General features: G+C 37.2%; 1 long non-coding RNA gene across 1 annotated transcript in view; it reads right to left on the reverse strand.

The window, feature by feature from the left end:
* Positions 1-1,284: 1,284 nt before the first annotated feature.
* The window catches only part of LOC140634969 (uncharacterized), a 76,928-nt gene continuing 60,533 nt past the window's right edge, over positions 1,285-17,679 (reverse strand). Inside the window, exons 12-14 of the long non-coding RNA XR_012032297.1 lie at positions 14,838-14,993; positions 5,078-5,263; positions 1,285-1,438 (exon numbers count right to left, since the gene is read on the reverse strand). This is a non-coding gene — a long non-coding RNA (uncharacterized lncRNA). The remainder of the gene's footprint in view (positions 1,439-5,077; positions 5,264-14,837; positions 14,994-17,679) is intronic.

The following is a 17,679-nucleotide window of genomic DNA, read 5'->3' on the forward strand; positions in this document are numbered from 1 at the left end:
GTCAGGCTCCCGGTGCATGGAGCCTGCTTCTCCCTCTGCCTGTGTCTCTGCCTCTCTCTCTCTCTCTCTCTCTCTCTCTCTCTGTGACTATCATAAATAAATAAAAATTTTTAAAAAGGAAAAGGAAAAAAAAAAAAAGCCTGATGTTTATCACCATAAAAGAGCTCTAAGTCACAGTGACTGTTGAGGTGAAAGTGATGATCGGCCCATTAACTACATTAGAGGTGCCAATCCTCTAAAAAAAAAAAAAAAAAAAAAATGATGTTAAACATCTTGTGTTTGTTTGCCGTCTGTATGTCTTCTTTGGAAAATGTCTATTCACTTCCTCAAATTTCCTTTTTTGGCTATCGAGTTGTAGGAGTTCTTCATGTATTTTGAATAGTAACCTCTTATCAGATCCAAGATTTGCAAGTATTTTCTCTCATTCTGTAGGTTGCCTTTCATTTAGTTGATAATTTCCTTTGCTGTGTAGAAGCTCTTTAGTTTGACGTAGTTTTTTTTTTTTTTTTCTTTTGTTGTTTTGGCTTTTGGTGTCAAATTCATAAAATTATCCCCAAGATCAATGTCAAGGAACTTACCCTCTGTTTTCTTCTGGAAGTTTTATGGTTTCAGGTCTTATGTTCAAGTGTGTAATTCATTTTGGGTTTATTTTTGTATTTGGTAGTGAGATGATCCAGATTTATTTATTTATTTATTTATTTATTTATTTATTTATTTACTTTTGCATGTGGCTACTCAGTTTTCCAAGCACCACTTATTGAAGAGGATGTCCTTTCCCCATTGTGTAGTCTTGGAATCTTTGTCATAAATGAATAAACCAGTCTCCCATCTTTTGTAGGACAATTTAGAGCTACTCTCTGCATGGGGCTTCAGGGACTTGCTTACAATAAGCCTAAGCAAGTGCTGAGTCAATAGTACACACTGTAGTGGTTTGAACTCCTCCTGTCTTTCCCACTTTACTTCCTTCACTTTTCTTCTGGGGCTCACCTCGAGTGTGCCCAAATCCAGCCTAAGACATTAGGCCCTGAGGCCTTCAGCCTCTGGTCTATGAGCACAGGCCAGGTGAGTTCCCCAGGGGCAAGTGTAGGCCCTCTGTGGGCAAAAGAGCACACTTTTCCTTGTTCTAAGAAGAAACAATGACCCTTTTCTCAGGTCATCATTTCAAATCACAGTTTGCTATTTTAGGACACAGTTAAGGAAAATTCTGTATTGATTAGAAAGAGTTGAAAACTTCTCCCTCTTGAGTAGAATTGAAATTGTACCCCTAGCCTCACTAGTTTCACCCCCAGATAGACTGTTATTCCTAATCCCTAGCCTTAAATCATTTTTGACTTGAATTTGATGTAAATAAGGCACTGCATATTCATGAATTGGTTTATTGCTTTTATGCCATAGTTCCTGTTTCATTTACATGATTTCCACTCAGAATGGGCAGTTCCTGAAAGATAAGAAATAAGATGTGTAAGTCTCTTTGATATGCAGTTAGGTGCTTACCTAACCGAATGTATATCTTTTTTGCTAATGGAGAAAATATTTCTTTCCTCACGTGATGATGAATGCTCTTTCTTCTTCTCATTCAGTTATGACTATGGATAAATATATCATGCATGATAAAGAAACCTTTTAAAATTATATGCATTCTTTCTCATCTAAATCAGTTCAGAACTATCATTTTGATAAATGTCCTAAAGTATTAACTGACCTAATTTTCCAGAGGTCAGGATGTGGCGGAAAGAGGAATGAGCTGGAGGACATTGGGTTAATGGCCTCACAGGCTTGAGTGAGAAAATGGAGGGCCTTGTATGCAGCAATGACACAGAGGTGCCTGTCTTCCCACACTTCATCCCAGCTCAGATATAAAAAACGCCAACTTTTATGAGATCTCTTTTTTGTTTTTTATGAGATTTCTAATGGATTGTTAGTAGTTCAAGCACAGGAGTGTCCCTTCTCATGGTCTTTCTTTCAAATAGTACATTTCTTTTCTTTCTAACTAATTGCCCTACCTCATAAGAATGAAGTCAGTGGTTCATAGAGCAGTGTATGCCCTGACCAAATTAAATCAATAAAGAATCAGAAGATTTCCCTAGGGCAATCCAATAGCCCATCCAAATAAAACAGCTTCTTCTGATAACTGACAATGCTTGTACAATCTATGAGCAGAATCCTATCTAGCTCATGTCTTCCTTTTTCTCATGTCTTTGACATGTCACGCTGGGTTTCTGGATGTGAGAAGGGAGAACAGCACCAGGCAGCATATCCAGACAGTCCTTTTGTCTGCTTATAAGCACTAATTCTCTGAACTAAGAATGTTCAGAAGATTCTCTGAACTAAGAATCTAACAACAGAGAAGTATTTTTTTTTTATTAAGTGACACCCTGTTTAGGGTCAAAGACAACTGTTAAAAGTACTATTTCTGGGTTACCTGGGTGGCTCAGTTGGTTGGGCATCCAACTCTTGATTTCAGCTCAGGTCCTGATCTCAGGGTCATGAGATCAAGCCCTGCCTTGGGCTCCATGCTCAGCACTGAGTTGGCTTGTCCCTCTCCCTTTGCCCCTCCCTCTCCTCACACTCTTTTCTTTCCTCCCTTTCTCTCTAGAATAACAGAATAAATACAATATTTTTTAAAATGAAAAGCAAAATAATATAAAATAAAAGTACTGTTTCTGGGGGCACCCAGCTGGGTCAGTCAACAAGAACATGTGACTCTAGATCTTGGGGTTGTAAGTTAAAGCTCCATGCTGGGTGTAGGGATTACTTAAAAATAAAGTCTTTTAAAAAAATACTGTTTCTGTGGGTTTTTTTCCTATTTAATGATACAGATTTATTACTTAGCAGGCATATATGTAAAATAAATATTAGGTTTGTTTATTAATCAGTGTAAGAATGTGCTTTTGGGCTTTTCTGAGCATTGGCTGCTACTTGCATTTAAAAATAACAAAGATTGGGGATCCCTGGGTGGCTCAGCAGTTTAGCACCTGCCTTTGACCCAGGATGTGATGTTGGAGACCCTGGATCGAGTCCCACATCAGGCTCCCTGCATGGAGCCTGCTTCTCCCTCTGCCTGTGTCTCTGCCTCTTGCATGAATAAATAAATAAAATCTTTTTAAAAAATTACAAAGATTAAGTCAATGAAAAAATGCACTGGTTTTTGTTTGATTTGGGGTTTTTAAAAAGATTTTATTTATTTATTTGAGAGAGAGAGAGAGAGAGAGAGCAGGAGTGGGGGATGGGCAGAGGGAGAGGGAGAAGTAGACTCCCCACTGAGCATGGAGCTTATGTGGGGCTTGATCCCAAGACCCTGAGATCATGACCTGAGCCAAAGGCAGACGCTTGACTGGGCCACTCAGGTGCTCCAAGGCACTGTTCTTTATTATAGGTGGTGTCAAGGCAAGCTGATGAATTGAATTTCTCTGACTGCACAACTGAGGAAAGCCTGTTAGAGATGAGGGCTCTGTAACCTTGTTGAGATTAGGTCAAATTTGCACCGGAGAGAGGGTCTCTTATGTGGAGTCCAGGACTGGGAAATAACAGAAACTCAACAGTAGATGTTTGAATGGATGGATTGATGGAGGAGAATGAATGCATGAGACTGAGAAATGGGGTGGCACAGTTCTATGGTGATTTAGCTAGTTTGGGGATGGACTTTCTTCTCAGCTGAGTTACCCTAGGAATGGTGGAGAGGTCTCTGTGTTCTGACACCATCAGCGGTAGGAAGATACTAACCAGCAGATGGCTTATTGTCTATTATTGTATCAAAGAGACACGTATTCAGCACGCTTTTGAAATGAAATATAAGTAATCATCAAAGGAAACAGCCCAATTTCTTTTTCCAATTGGAAAACTCAAATAATATGTATAATAATTTTTTCTATTGTATTTCTCATATTTATAAAAGAGAAAATAAAATTCAAAAGAGCAAGAGTTCAGGTATCAGCACTAACGTTCTCCCAAGCTATCATCACACACTTGGAGATGTTTGGTGTATGGTCCTGCCATTCTGTTATAGTTTTACTAAGGCTGGCTCATGAATTTGAAGTGTCTATTGTTTGGAAGTCACATTAGTTCCAAAAGTTCAGTTCTTTAAAGATAAGTTCTTATTTCAAATTACTTTTACTCTTTTTTTTTTCCTAGTGAAATAAATTTGGCTTAACTTGCTTACATCCTCTGAATTATATACTAAATGATTTTTAATTATTTTATTAAAAAGATGGAGGAAAGATTTTCAACAAGTAAATGTGATCAAATGAAATGTTTACAAAGCAGTAAACTAACCTCTGTATTTTCATTTTTAAAAGATGATGTGAGGTTTTTTTCTTAAAGTATAATGAATATACAGTGTCATATTAGTTTTAGGTATACAATATAGGTGATTCAACAATTCTAAACACTACTCAGTGCTCATCAGAATAAGTGTACTTTTAATCCCCTTCACCTATTTCACCCATTCCCCTCACCACTTACCCTCTGGAAACCACCAGTTGGTTCTCTGTATTTAAGAGTCTTTTTTTTCTTTGTTTTGTGTAGAATTTAAGAAACAAAACAAAAGAACAAAACAGATGAGATGAGTTTTGAATTAAACCTTGGTCTGCTCCATGTCTGGTTTTGGTTCTATTTAGTTCAATATTGTCAATTATATATTTACCCTCTCACTCTCAGATCACTTGGCTTGGGGAAATCATATTGCAAGAAACCCTATGGAGAAGCCCATGTGGAGAGGAAGCCTCCTGCCAATGTCATGTGAGTGAGCTTGGAAGTGGATCCTCTGGCCCTAGTCAAAAATTCCGAGACTATGGCCCTAGCCAACACTTGATCACAGCCTTATGAGAGACCCTGAGCCAGGCCATCCAGCTAAGTCATTTCTAGCTCCCTGACCCTCAGAAAGCATATGAGAAAATAAATGTATGTTGTTTCAAGTAGCTACTTTTAGGGTAATTTGTTATGTAGTAGTAGATAACCAATACAGAGTATGAAAAACCTTACATTGTCCACCATGCCACTATATCTTTTCTTACTCTGATACCCACTCTATTTCTGGTCATTTTGGAAATGTGATTTTTATTCACCTTCGTGGCTTTACCTCATCTGTGGAACTTGACTTTTGACAAATTTTTCTTGACCTTGAACTTTTATTCCTTTCCTCAAACTGGGATCCAGTGTGTCTCCTTAATTATTGCCCTCTCAATGACTTTACAGTTCAGTGCAGACTCCTTGGTTCATTTGGGCTGCGGTATGGGAACCATTTCTAGATCATTGATGTCAAGGTCTGTCAATCAATATTTTCAGTAGGAAAACAAGGTGAAGAATTCCTTAGAAAAAAATACTTGCTATGTTTTTATAAATTATTCTTACTAATATCATTACCTTATTTTAAGCCTGATATTAAAGAATTTTAGAGGCAGGGAGGAAATTTAGAAATGGCATAATCTGACTACTAGATTTATTTATACACGATAAAATGAGGCCCCCGAGGTTAGGTGATGTTCCCAACATCACTCAACTAGTTACTAAGTTCATTAATAGTGAGAAATACCATTTATTTATTTAGATTTTGTTATTTATTCATGACAGACACAGAGAAAGAAGCAGAGACATAGGCAGAAGTAGAAGCAGGCTCCCTGTGGTGAGCCTGATGCGGGACTCGATCCCAGGACTCTGGGATCACACCCTGAGACAAAGGCAGATGCTCAACCACTGAGCCCCCCAGGTGCCTGAGGAATACTATTTAAATGCCATAGGTATGTGGAGGATAAGTAAAGTGAAATAGTGCTTTTGGAGAGGTGGGAGGCTAGAGTGGGGTTTTGCTGAGGATATCTGTGGAGCTCTTCTACCTGAGTGAGTCCTGGCTCATTAGCAGAGACTGGACACTGAAGACAATGAACCATTGGTATGACTCCGGATGGCTGGGTCAAATAGCAGCTACTCAATGTGAGTATTGAGCCTCTATGGGAAGACATAAAAGTCTTAGAAGACTTATTAGAATAGGTTGACAATGTATAGGAACTGAATGGATAGTGTAGATGGTAACGGCTTATGAAATTAGTGTGGAGAGACATGAGGAAAGGTGTTAGTGTTTCATTCTATATACTTTGATATCTTTAAATCTTTTATGGTAAGAATGTATTTGTGCATTTCTTGTGTAATTTTTATAAAGTCTTACAAATTTTTACCAAAAAAATTTTAGAAATTGGGCTTGGAAGTAGAATTTGTGGTTATGTGTTACATGCACATAACTCAACAATTGTTTCTGTCAAACAAATAACACAAGTGGATTATAGGTAAGGAAAAGCCAAAAACAGTCTAGAAACTGAGACAAATGCCCTGATGGAAGTGAAAATCACAGGTAATAGATTCAAATACAACTGATTCCATGAGAAGAAATGAGGTGAAGTTATGGCTTAAGAGATTCAAATGAATTGTAATGAAAAGCTTCTTTATAGTAGAGCTATTCAGAGCAGGAAGGAAATTTAGTAACAGATTATTTGGGCAAGGTAGGATGTTTTCCCTTGGATATTTTATAAATGGAATTAAAAATCACTTGTTTCTGACTAATTGGATATAGTTCAGCCTATGGGTTGAATTAGTCAACATCTTCTCTATTTGGTTAATAATAGAGGAAAAACTAGTAGCAACTTTGATGGTCACAGTCAACATGAAATCATTTTACATTTTTAAAAAGATTTATTTATATTAGAGAGAGAGAGAGAGCAGGGGGGAATAGAGAGTGAAGAGGAGTCTTAAGCAAATTCCATGCTCAGTGTGGAGCAAGATGCAGGGCTCGATCTCAAGAACCTGAGATCACAACCTGAGTCAAAACCAAGCGTTCGAAACTTAACTGTGCCACCTAGGCACCATGATATGAAATCATTTTAAAATAAAATAAAGGTGTGTGATAAATCTGTGTGTTCTAAGTACTTAACTAAGTCCTGAGAAATAAATTTCATTTTAATATCTCTGGTAGATGTCTTCACTTTATTTCTCACCAATGGCTGAAATCCAGACCTCTAAATTTTTTAAATGTTCTAAAATTTAGCTATATTTCCTATTTTTCTATAGTGGACACATATTGTGTATAGTTAAAAAAATATAAAACCGGGATCCCTGGGTGGCGCAGTGGTTTAGTGCCTGCCTTTGGCCCAGGGCGTGATCCTGGAGATCCAGGATCGAATCCCACGTCGGGCTCCCGGTGCATGGAGCCTGCTTCTCCCTCTGCCTGTGTCTCTGCCTCTCTCTCTCTCACTGTGTGCCTAACATAAATAAATAAAAAAATTAAAAAAAAAAAAAAAAAACCTACAAAGGAGAAAAGGCAAATTTCTGGAATACCTGATAGAGTAAAATCTCACTATTTTGGACTGATTGGAAAAAAACAGAATATTTCATTTTAAAATATTTTAATGCCTTAACATAATTATTATGCATAACATAAGCCAGGATAAAAAAAATAGTTGTTTATAATGAACAAATAAGAGTTATCTGACTCCAAAATATGTGGAAGCCAAGCTTGTTTATTATAAATGGTTTAAACATTTTATCTTGATTAAGCTATTAATTTATTCTAGCAGTAAAAGATGACTTGTTTGAAAAATCAGCCTCTATCCACACGTAATCACAGTTTTCAAATAGAACCTGTTTTTTCCCTGGTGGTTTTACTTCCTGTCTTTCTTCTCTCTGTGAAGTGACAATCTCAGTTTTTGATTGTGTAAGGGAAAGAGGCTGAGTCAAAGAAAGGAAGGAGGGGCAAACGTCATGCCTAACTTCTACAAAGGAGCTTAGCAAACCAAATGTCAACAATTAAATGAGACCAGTTTTCACACATGATAATTATTTGGCATAGCTGATTTGCTTTAAAATTCATTCCTCAAGGAGTATATTTATCACTCCCAAATACTGATATCCTGGTCAAGAAATGACACAGGGTAAGGGAATCTTAAGTTAGTCCAAATATCATATTGGAATCTTACTTATTAAGAAATATTAAAATTACTTAAAATAATGGCTATTTTTCATTTGAGACATTTTCACTCCCCCTTTTCTTTGTATTGTGATTTTTAAATATGAAATTTTGTTTGCTTCTTGTTTTGTTTGCTTTAGTGTATTTTTAATTATTAGCTCAAGAGCTAATATTTAAGGATAAAACAATTTTACGAATGGTGAATTTATAACTATTCAAATGCTTATTTTTATCTTGCATACTTTGAAATGTTTTCTTCCAAGTTTTAAACTAATGAGTATCTATTACTTTTACAGTAAGAAAGAAACTCTACATTAAGAGATAATAAAGGAACAATTGATTCAGAACTTTGTATCTTTTGTGGGAGGGGAGTTCACTGGCTGTGCCACCCTGAAATCCTATCTGAGGAGAGATGTGGAGGAGATTTGTGTCCAGCAATCTCCTCCAAATCACGAGGCAAGCAGATGATCTGAAAAGGCCCCAGGCTAGAGTGAGTGTCCACTCCTTTTCTAGACTATGCCTGGGGAGGCAGAGATCTCTCCTGAATTTCTTAAAGATTCACGAGAAGGAAAAAGAAAAGGAAAGTCTTTCCCCTTAGCCACAGGGGTTCCTTTCCAAGACCCCCAGTGGATTCCTGAAACTGCAGGGAGTATTGAACCACATACAGTTGACCTTTGAAAACCATGGAAGTCAGGGGCACCACACTCTGCACAGTCGAAAAATCTGTGTGTAACTTTTGGCTTCCCAAAAACTTAACTAGGAAAAGCCTGCTGTTGACTGGGAGCCTTAATGATAACATAAACAGTTTGCTAACTCCTACTGTGTATGTTATATGTATTATCCACTATATTCTTACAACAAAGTAAGCTAGAGAAAAATGTTATTAAGAAAATCACAAAGACGAGAAAACACATTTACAGTACTGTACTGCATTTATTGAAAAAAAAATCTGTGTATAAGAGGACCTGCACAGTTCAAATCGGCACTGTTTGAGGTTTAACTGTACATATCTATGATGAAGTTTAATTTATAAATTAGGCACAGTGAGAGGTTAACAGCAACAATAATAAAATAGAATACTTAGAGCAATATACTGTAGTAAAAGTTATATGAATGTGGTCCCTTTCTCAAAACAGCTTGTACTATAATGCAGTGAGATGCAAAGAAATTGCCTACGTGATGGGAGGAAGTGAGGGCAATGATGTGGGCATGTGATGCAGTGTTAGGCTGCTGTTGACCAGACTATATGTCAGAAGGATGATCATCTGCTTCTGGATTGTGGTTGACTGTGGCTAACTGAAATGTCCTCCTCCCGCTCCTCCATGAAGAAATGAGTTTAATTTAAAAATTTTTCATGAGGCACAGCAAAGGAAACCATCAACAAAACAAAGCATTTCTCCGTACTAAATGGGAAAAAATACTTGTAAATCATACATCCAATAAAAAATAATATCCAAAATACATAAAAAATTTACATATTTTACTATCAAAAAACTCAAACGACCTGATTAAAAATGTGCAGAGGACTTGAACAGATATTTTTCCAAAGAAGACATCCAGATGGCCAACAGACCAATGAAAAGATCCTCAACATCACTCATCATCAAGTAAATGCAAATGAAAACCGCAATGAGACATCACCCTCCAACTGTCAGAATGGCTAGAAACAAAGAGATAAGAAATAATACTCTTAACTATGGAGAACAAACAGAGGGTTGCTGGATGGGAGGTGAGCATGGGATGGGCTAGATGGGTGATGGGCATTAAGGAGGGCACTTGTGGTGATGAGTGCTGGTTTTATATGTAAATGATGAAATCACTAAATTCTATTCCTGAAACCAAGATTATACTATATATTAGCTAACTAGAATTTAAATAAAAACTAAAAAAAAAAAAAAAAAAAAAGAAAAACAACTGATGGCAAGAATGTGGAGAAAAAGAAAACTCGTAAAAAAAAAAAAAAAAAGAAAAGAAAACTCGTGCACTGTTGGTGGGAGTGAAAACTGATACAGCCCCTGTGAAAAATAGTATGGTGTTTCCTCAAAAAGCTAAAAATAGAAATGCCATATGATTTATCAATTCTATTTCTGGGCATTTACCTGAAGAAAACAAAAACACCACTTTAAAGAAATATGTGTACCTCTATGTTTATTGCAGCATTATTTACAATAGCCCAGAGACATGGAAGCAACCAAGTGCTCATCACCTGATGAATGGATAAAGAAGATGTAGCATACATACCACATGGAACATTACTCAGCCAGAAAAAAGGAATAAGAATGAAATCCTGCCATTTGCAACAACATGGATGGATCTAGAGGGTATTATGCTAAGTGAAAAAAGTCAGACAGAGAAAGACAAATACAATACGATTTTACTCACATATGGAATTTTTTAAAATTTATTTATTTATTTATTTATTTATTTTTATTTATTTATTTTTTTATGATAGTCATACAGAGAGAGAGAGAGAGGCAGAGACACAGGCAGAGACACAGGCAGAGGGAGAAGCAGGCTCCATGCATCGGGAGCCCGACGTGGGATTTGATCCCAGGTCTCCAGGATTGCGCCCTGGGCCAAAGGCAGGCGCCAAACCGCTGCGCCACCCAGGGATCCCAAATTTTTATTTATTTATGATAGTCACACAGAGAGAGAAAGAGAGAGGCAGAGACATAGGCAGAGGGAGAAGCAGGCTCCATGCACCGGGAGCCCGACGTGGGATTCGATCCCGGATCTCCAGGATCACGCCCTGGGCCAAAGGCAGGCGCCAAACCGCTGCGCCACCCAGGGATCCCCCACATATGGAATTTAAAAAACAAAACAAACAAACCAAAACAGAAAGAGACTCATAGATACAGAAAACAAACTAATGGTTACCAGAGAGGGAAAGGGTTGTGGGGGTGAGCAAAATTGGTGAAGGGGCTTAAGAGGTACAAATTTTGGGTTATAAAGTAAATAAGTCATAAGACTTTTTTTTTTTCACAACACAAGGTATGTAGTTAGTAATATCATAGTAACTTTGTGACAGATGATGACAGGTGGTAACTAGACTTACAGGGCAGACCATTTTGTAATGTATACAAAATAAAAAAAAATCTAATCATTATGATGTACACCTGACACTAGTAGGACATTGTATGTCAATTATGCTTCAATTAAAAAAAATCCATTAAGAAAGCACTGTAAGCAAAAAAGTGTATGTGTGCATTCACTTATTCATTAATTCGTAGTGGTTGCCTCCAGGGAGGATAGCAGGGTAGTGGCTGGAGATGGAGGAAGATTTACCTTCCAGTGTAGACAGATGCTTCTGTACATTTTGACCTTTCAACCATGTATCTATAATATCTAGTCAAAAGGTATTTTCCTGAAGAAAGAGTGAGAGAAAAAAAATGCTTTTTATTTTTTCCTGAATAACAACATAAGAGGACTAACATTAAGAGCATAAGAAAATACATAACAAAAAAAGAAAGAAAATACATAACAGTACCATGCTGAGATGTAATTATTTGTAGGTAAAGAGATTCAAATTATTTTCCCTGTTTCCCTTTTTGCTTAGTTGAAATTGACCTGTTTTCTAAAGTGAACCTATTTTGTTTGTGTTATTAGAAGAGGAAGTAGAGCAAAGTATTACAGTAGACTGTTGTGAACACTTCCTCTGCATTAGGGAGACTTATATAATTTTATGAGCTAGATATTGTTTGAGCATCTGTCTATGGCAACTAGGAAATCAGAGAAACCAAGTACCTGCAAGTCATAGCAAGTCCAGGGGATGTAGGCAGTGAACCTGAGAGTGGGCTCTTTCCCACTATACTCTACTGCCCCATACTCTATTGCCTCACAGCAATGGACTGCAGCAATGGATAATTAAAAATTATATAAGAAGGAAAAAAAGGAGTAATATGACTTTGACTTTACAAAATGATTGTGACTTATAAAATAGGCCAAATATATATATATATACATACATATATGTATATATATATTTTTTTTAAATAGGAGAGAAACCCCACAGTGTACTTATTAGCTCAAAGAGAGATGAAGATTTTCCCTTACTCTTATGCCAACTGTGTACAAGTGACACGCAATCATTACAGACAACTCAAATAATGTGGAAAAAGTATGAAGGTGAAATGTAAAACACTATTTTAAGTCTGAAAAATACTGCGAAGTGCCATTCAGTGGGCCTTTTTTGTAGACATCTGCCCATGCATGTGCTCAAAATGGTGGGCAGACAGAAAAATGGAGAATAGATGGAATATTTTTGTTTTTAATAAAAATAGTAGTCTTAATTTTACCTGAATTTCATAGAAAAAAGGAACTGAAGGGAAATAAAAAAGAATTGTTGGCTTTTCTATAAATATGCCATTCTCTCAACATATATTGTTTTATAAAATTTTTTTCTGGAATTAAGTAAAAGTAATTATGACAACCATTCAGCATTATTGTGCTATTAAAAATCAACATGTTTCAGATTTAGAAAGTATCAGTGGATTGTCCCCTACTACTTAGCAGGGTGAGGATCAGCACTGTCCCATCTCCTCCCATGTCTGCTCCCCATCTCCCAATTTCTTCCCAGCAGGTGTTTCTGTAATTCTTCAGTCAGAAAAGAAGAAAAAGATTTGTGATACTGTTTGCTTCTCTCCAGATGTGGAGACATTTGTGAGACTTTTCAGGAATATATTGACTTTCAGTGTGGTTTCTGGTATATTGGACAGGATTAGAAGCCTGGTTCCACATCTCTACCTTCCTCTTCTGGCCAATAGAGTTAGAAAGTTTTGCATTAATGTGTGATTATGCATGCATTTATGCACACACACACACACAGGCATGTGTGTGTGTGTATGTGTGTGTTTGTGTGATAAGTGGCTAACACTGAACCATTTCCCCACTGATTCAATTTAAAATAGTCAATTTGATGATCATTTCATCACAGATTTGTAGTTCTATGCCTTCCTTTTCAATATTTATATATTCAATTGCTTTAAAAATCTTTTTATTATGCTGGCTAGAGCTTCCAGAAGCCCTAGAATATGGTTAAACAACAATTATTGCTTTCCAATCTTAAAAAAATCTTTTGTGGTAATGTAAAAAATTCAAAGTCTGGAGTGAAAAACTAAGGTTCTCTTAATTCTCTTAACCTCCCTCCCTAGGTAGCTATTATCCTTCCAGATATTCTTATTTACGTTTATTACATATACACACACACACACAAACATGATTCTAGTTATTTTTTACAAAAATTAAAACTCACAATATATAGTTCCATGATTTGCTTTTCTTACTTAATATTTCATGGAGATCTATCTCATTCTATAAAAATCATCATTTTTTAACAACTACACTGTATTTTACAATATAAGTGTCTATAAATTGTTTCTATATAGATGGGCATTTTGGTTGTGTTTAATACGTAGCTAATAGAGGCAATGATGCAATGCTCAACTCTATATAAAAGTCTTTGCATATACTCATCAATACTTGTGTAGGGAAGTGTCCTATAAGTGGAAATTCTGCTTATACACATACATGATTTTGCTATTGCCAAATCATCTTCGAAACTGGTTGTATCAGTTTACTTCTTCTCTGATTTTGTGTAAGTATGTCCATTTCCTCATCTCTTTCCAATGCTTTCTTATTTTAACCATTGAATAAATAAAAATTAACCAAGTGCTATTAGACATTAGCCTTCTCAACCAGAAAAAAAAAAAATAGTTGTTCACAGGCAAATTGACTTACTCATGATTTATCTGAAGATTCCCACTGACAATCCAATAATGATGTTAATAGTTAATGAAATCATCAGTGACAAGTTACTTAAGTCGATGGAAGATAAGAGACAAAGAGTGGGCAACAGGCCACTAACACCATTCATAGGAGAGTATGGCAGGGAATGCTGGGACTGTCACTCACTGCTTACATGCTGTCACACATCTGTCTCTCCTCTACAGCACCCCCACTAACGTTTTGTACGTGTATGATTCCTGGATTTGTAAGTCTTTGAGTCTAAACATCTGTGTCTTCTGCTGCCACATAAGCTCCATGAGGGCAGAGACATTCTCATCTTGCTCATCCTTTCCCCCCAGCATCCCTCACAGTGCTGTCACAGGGAGGAAAGAGTTTGAACTTTATTCAATTAAAGTTCAATTATGTGTCAATAAATGTGTCAGTAAAAGCCTTTTGTTGTTGTTATCATCCCCATAACAGAGTTACATTTCACATAGCTAGAGAAATGGTGAAAGCCTGATACACTAAGACCATTGGGTTTTATTCTTCTTGGATGTACTTGATCCCTTTGACCAGGGTGTTCATCAGCACTGCGTAGCTAGCTCTCCACATTTACTGACTTCTATTCAATGTCACACACTTTGCAATGGTATAGCCCTTTGCTACAATGAGTTATTCTTAGGAGTTTTTTTAAGATTTTATTTATTATTTATGAGAGACAGAGAGAGAGGCAGAGACATAGGCAGAGGGAGAAGCACAGCAGGATTCCTGCTGGGAGCTTGATGTGGGACTCGATCCCAGGACCCCAGCATCACAACCTGAGCTGAAGGCAGATGCTCAACCACTTAGCCACCCAGGTGCCCCCTTAGAAGTTATCGTGACTAAAAAAATCCATTGCCTTTCATCACTGCTCACCTCCCTCCATACCCCCCCATACTTGTAGATATAGACTTCCAACCTGGCAGCCAGTCAAGAAGGTAGAGTATAACTATCTCGATTCTGCCAGGAGAAGGCTTTCTCCTGCCCTCCAGGATTCAGCTCTTAGTAAATGGCAAAATCTTACTCTACACTTGGAGTCTGTGCTTTTTAAAAAATTTCCCTCAAAGTGTAGGTAATGGAAAATCCAACTCACATTGGTAAAACAATGAAAATTCATATAACTTACTTTAAGTGTTGGCTTGATTCTAGTAGCTCAAACATGTCATCATGGATCTCCTTCCTTTCCATTTCTCCTCTGTCTCTCATGGTGTCTGCTTTATCTTAAGATTAACTCCCCTCATGAATTTAAGATAACTTCCAGATGTTCTCCGTTGCTTCCTTGCTAGAAGAGAGAGAGTTAGAAGCAGAATTAGTACTACAAAACCACATGGTTTCTACCCAATGGGGAAGAGTTGGAACAAATGCTGAGAGGTTGTGACAATATCCTACAAGTCAATAATAACTGGCCTAATATCACACTTAGTGATCACCTACCTTTGGTCAGGGAAGTATTACTCCCCCCAATTTACAAATAAGGAAATTAGAATATGTCCAAAATTGTACAATTAAGAGTGGAGGAAGCACTAGGAGTCCAGATTTAGAGTTCACAATTAAACTTGTTACACACTGAGAGTGACTGAAGGGTTTTTAAGGTGGTGTGATACGTGTAAAGCAATGTTTTCACCGCCTTGGAAGCACACCATTAAATCTCTTGATCAATCGTTAAATTTCCTTACATCACCAATCAAAGCATGTTTAGACCCCTGAAAAGTGCTCCTCCCTCTCTCCCACACCACCTCTCCAGTACTCTAAAACAGGCATTCTAAAGTATTTAAAATATTAAATCTTTTCATCATAACATAGCCAACAAGAAGCATTAGATACAAATTCAATTTAATTAAAAATAGAAAGTATAGAGAACAGAGACTCCGTTATTAACTTGAAACAGGAAACAAGTAAAACCTAAATAATCCCTCAAATTATAAGATAAAATTGTCCTCTTTAACACAGTCTCCAGTGATTCTCTGGATCCTATTGCCTCCTGTTTTCAGGAAGTTTTCTCCTGTAAGTATTTCTTCCTGCTTTTGTGTTTTCAAAGCTCTTCCTGTACTACCCCATTCCCGTTGGTATGAAAGAATGCTATCATTTCTCTCATTAAAATGTCCAAAACCCCCACATTCCCTCCAAGGAATAGTGTCTGGCTTGTGGTGTGTACTTACTATGTATTTGATAATGAATGAATGAATGAATGAATGAATGAATGTATCAGTGAGTGAGTGAATGAATGAATGGCTTGATAGTCATCCTTCTCCTTCGCTCTCTGCATCTGCGAAGTCACTCATATCTGTAGATTCTTCATGATGCCTTTCATGCCTATCCTTTCCTTCTCTTTTCATGACCACAACCCCAGGGGACGTTCTCCAGACCTTTACCTCCACTCAGTCCAGTCCTCAGACCTGCCCAGCGCCCTGAAATCACTTTCACTTACAGATTAAATAGGAAAGTATGTGACCTCTCTCTCTCTCTCTCTCTCTCTTTCTTCATCATATTTGAAAAGCCAAGCCAACTCTCTGATGCCTTAAATATAAGTATAAAATCCTTAGCTCAGTTTTCGATGGACTTCATGTTATGATATCAAAATATTTTCCAAACTTGATTTCCAGTTATTCTCCTAACAGAATCTCTCTTTCTACTATCTTTGGACCACCCCAGTGCATACTTAATTACAGACCTTTACTCCCATTCTTGCTCCAGACTCTCCAAATCTGGCCTCAATTACAAGGGTTATTTTGAATCTCACTTTATTTTATGAATTCTTCCTCCAGCCCTGCAGCCCAGTGACACCTCTTTGAATCTGGAGCCCTCATTCACTTACAGTTCACTTGGTCACATGATAAGGGCTCAAGAAATTCTTCTACTGTATTTTTAAAACATCGTTGCCTAACTTTCCCATCTCAGTTATCTTTTAAATTTTGTTTTGTTCCTCCTAGGATGTGATATATTAGGTTCTTTGTTAATTGAGTCATTAATTTGAATATTAGTCAGTATAGACTAGGTTATGCTGCAGTAACCCAGTGACCCGTGGATCTCAGTGGCTTAAAAGAGCTGAAGTTTCTTTCTCATCTGCCCTCCTTAAGCTGTGGGAGCTTGCCCTTCATGGGCTCTCAGAGACCCGGGCTAACAGACACTACAACCCTCCACAGGTGAGTTCCATTCTCCAGGTCTTAATTTCCTTCCATCAGATGTGACACTCATCACTCCCGCTCACTGCCTTTTGACCAGAGAAATGCACATGGCTGGCTCCACCTAACTGCAAGGGGAGTGGGAAATTGAGACAGCACATAGATATTGAAGCAAACTATTTATATCATGAATAATGCAATAGATAGCTACATAAATTGTGACCTTACTTAGAATGGACCACATAGAAGATAAGTTTTAAGACAGTAGCTGTTTCATGCAGCTGAAAAATGTTATTCAATTTATTTGCATATTGAGGATAGGGACTTCATTACGTGTGGTTTAATTTAAGGTAAAAGCTCAATTCGGGGTCAAACCATAACAAGCTTATTGTTCATGCCTTGGAGTTAAGTATCAACCGGTGGTGATTCTTTTGTACACAAAGCCATTATTTTTAAAACTTACTTGCAAAGTCTTAAAAGATTTTCATAGATCCCAGGATGACTATGGAAATCATCTCTTTATTTAAGATGTGGTTGATGCCTGGCTAGAAAGAAATGTCACTTTCTTAGCATCTCTTACTAGCAACCAAACAGGGAATTGTGACACTTGGTGTGTCACTGTCACTCAATCTGTACCGAAGGATTTTCAGGTCAGAAGTGCACTTCTCAGTTCCCCTGCTGAAGCGACAAGATCTATAATCAGTTAATGAAATGTTTTCATGATTCATGACTAGGGTATCTCACTCAGATGTAACTGAAATAGCACAGCCTATTCTGGCTTGAAAAGATAAAGCTGTGTGCGAACTTATTATGCAATAAAGAATACCTTCACGTTCATTACCTTCA

The sequence above is a fragment of the Canis lupus genome, chromosome 6, assembly GCF_048164855.1.
Source record: "Canis lupus baileyi chromosome 6, mCanLup2.hap1, whole genome shotgun sequence".
NCBI lineage: Eukaryota > Metazoa > Chordata > Mammalia > Carnivora > Canidae > Canis > Canis lupus.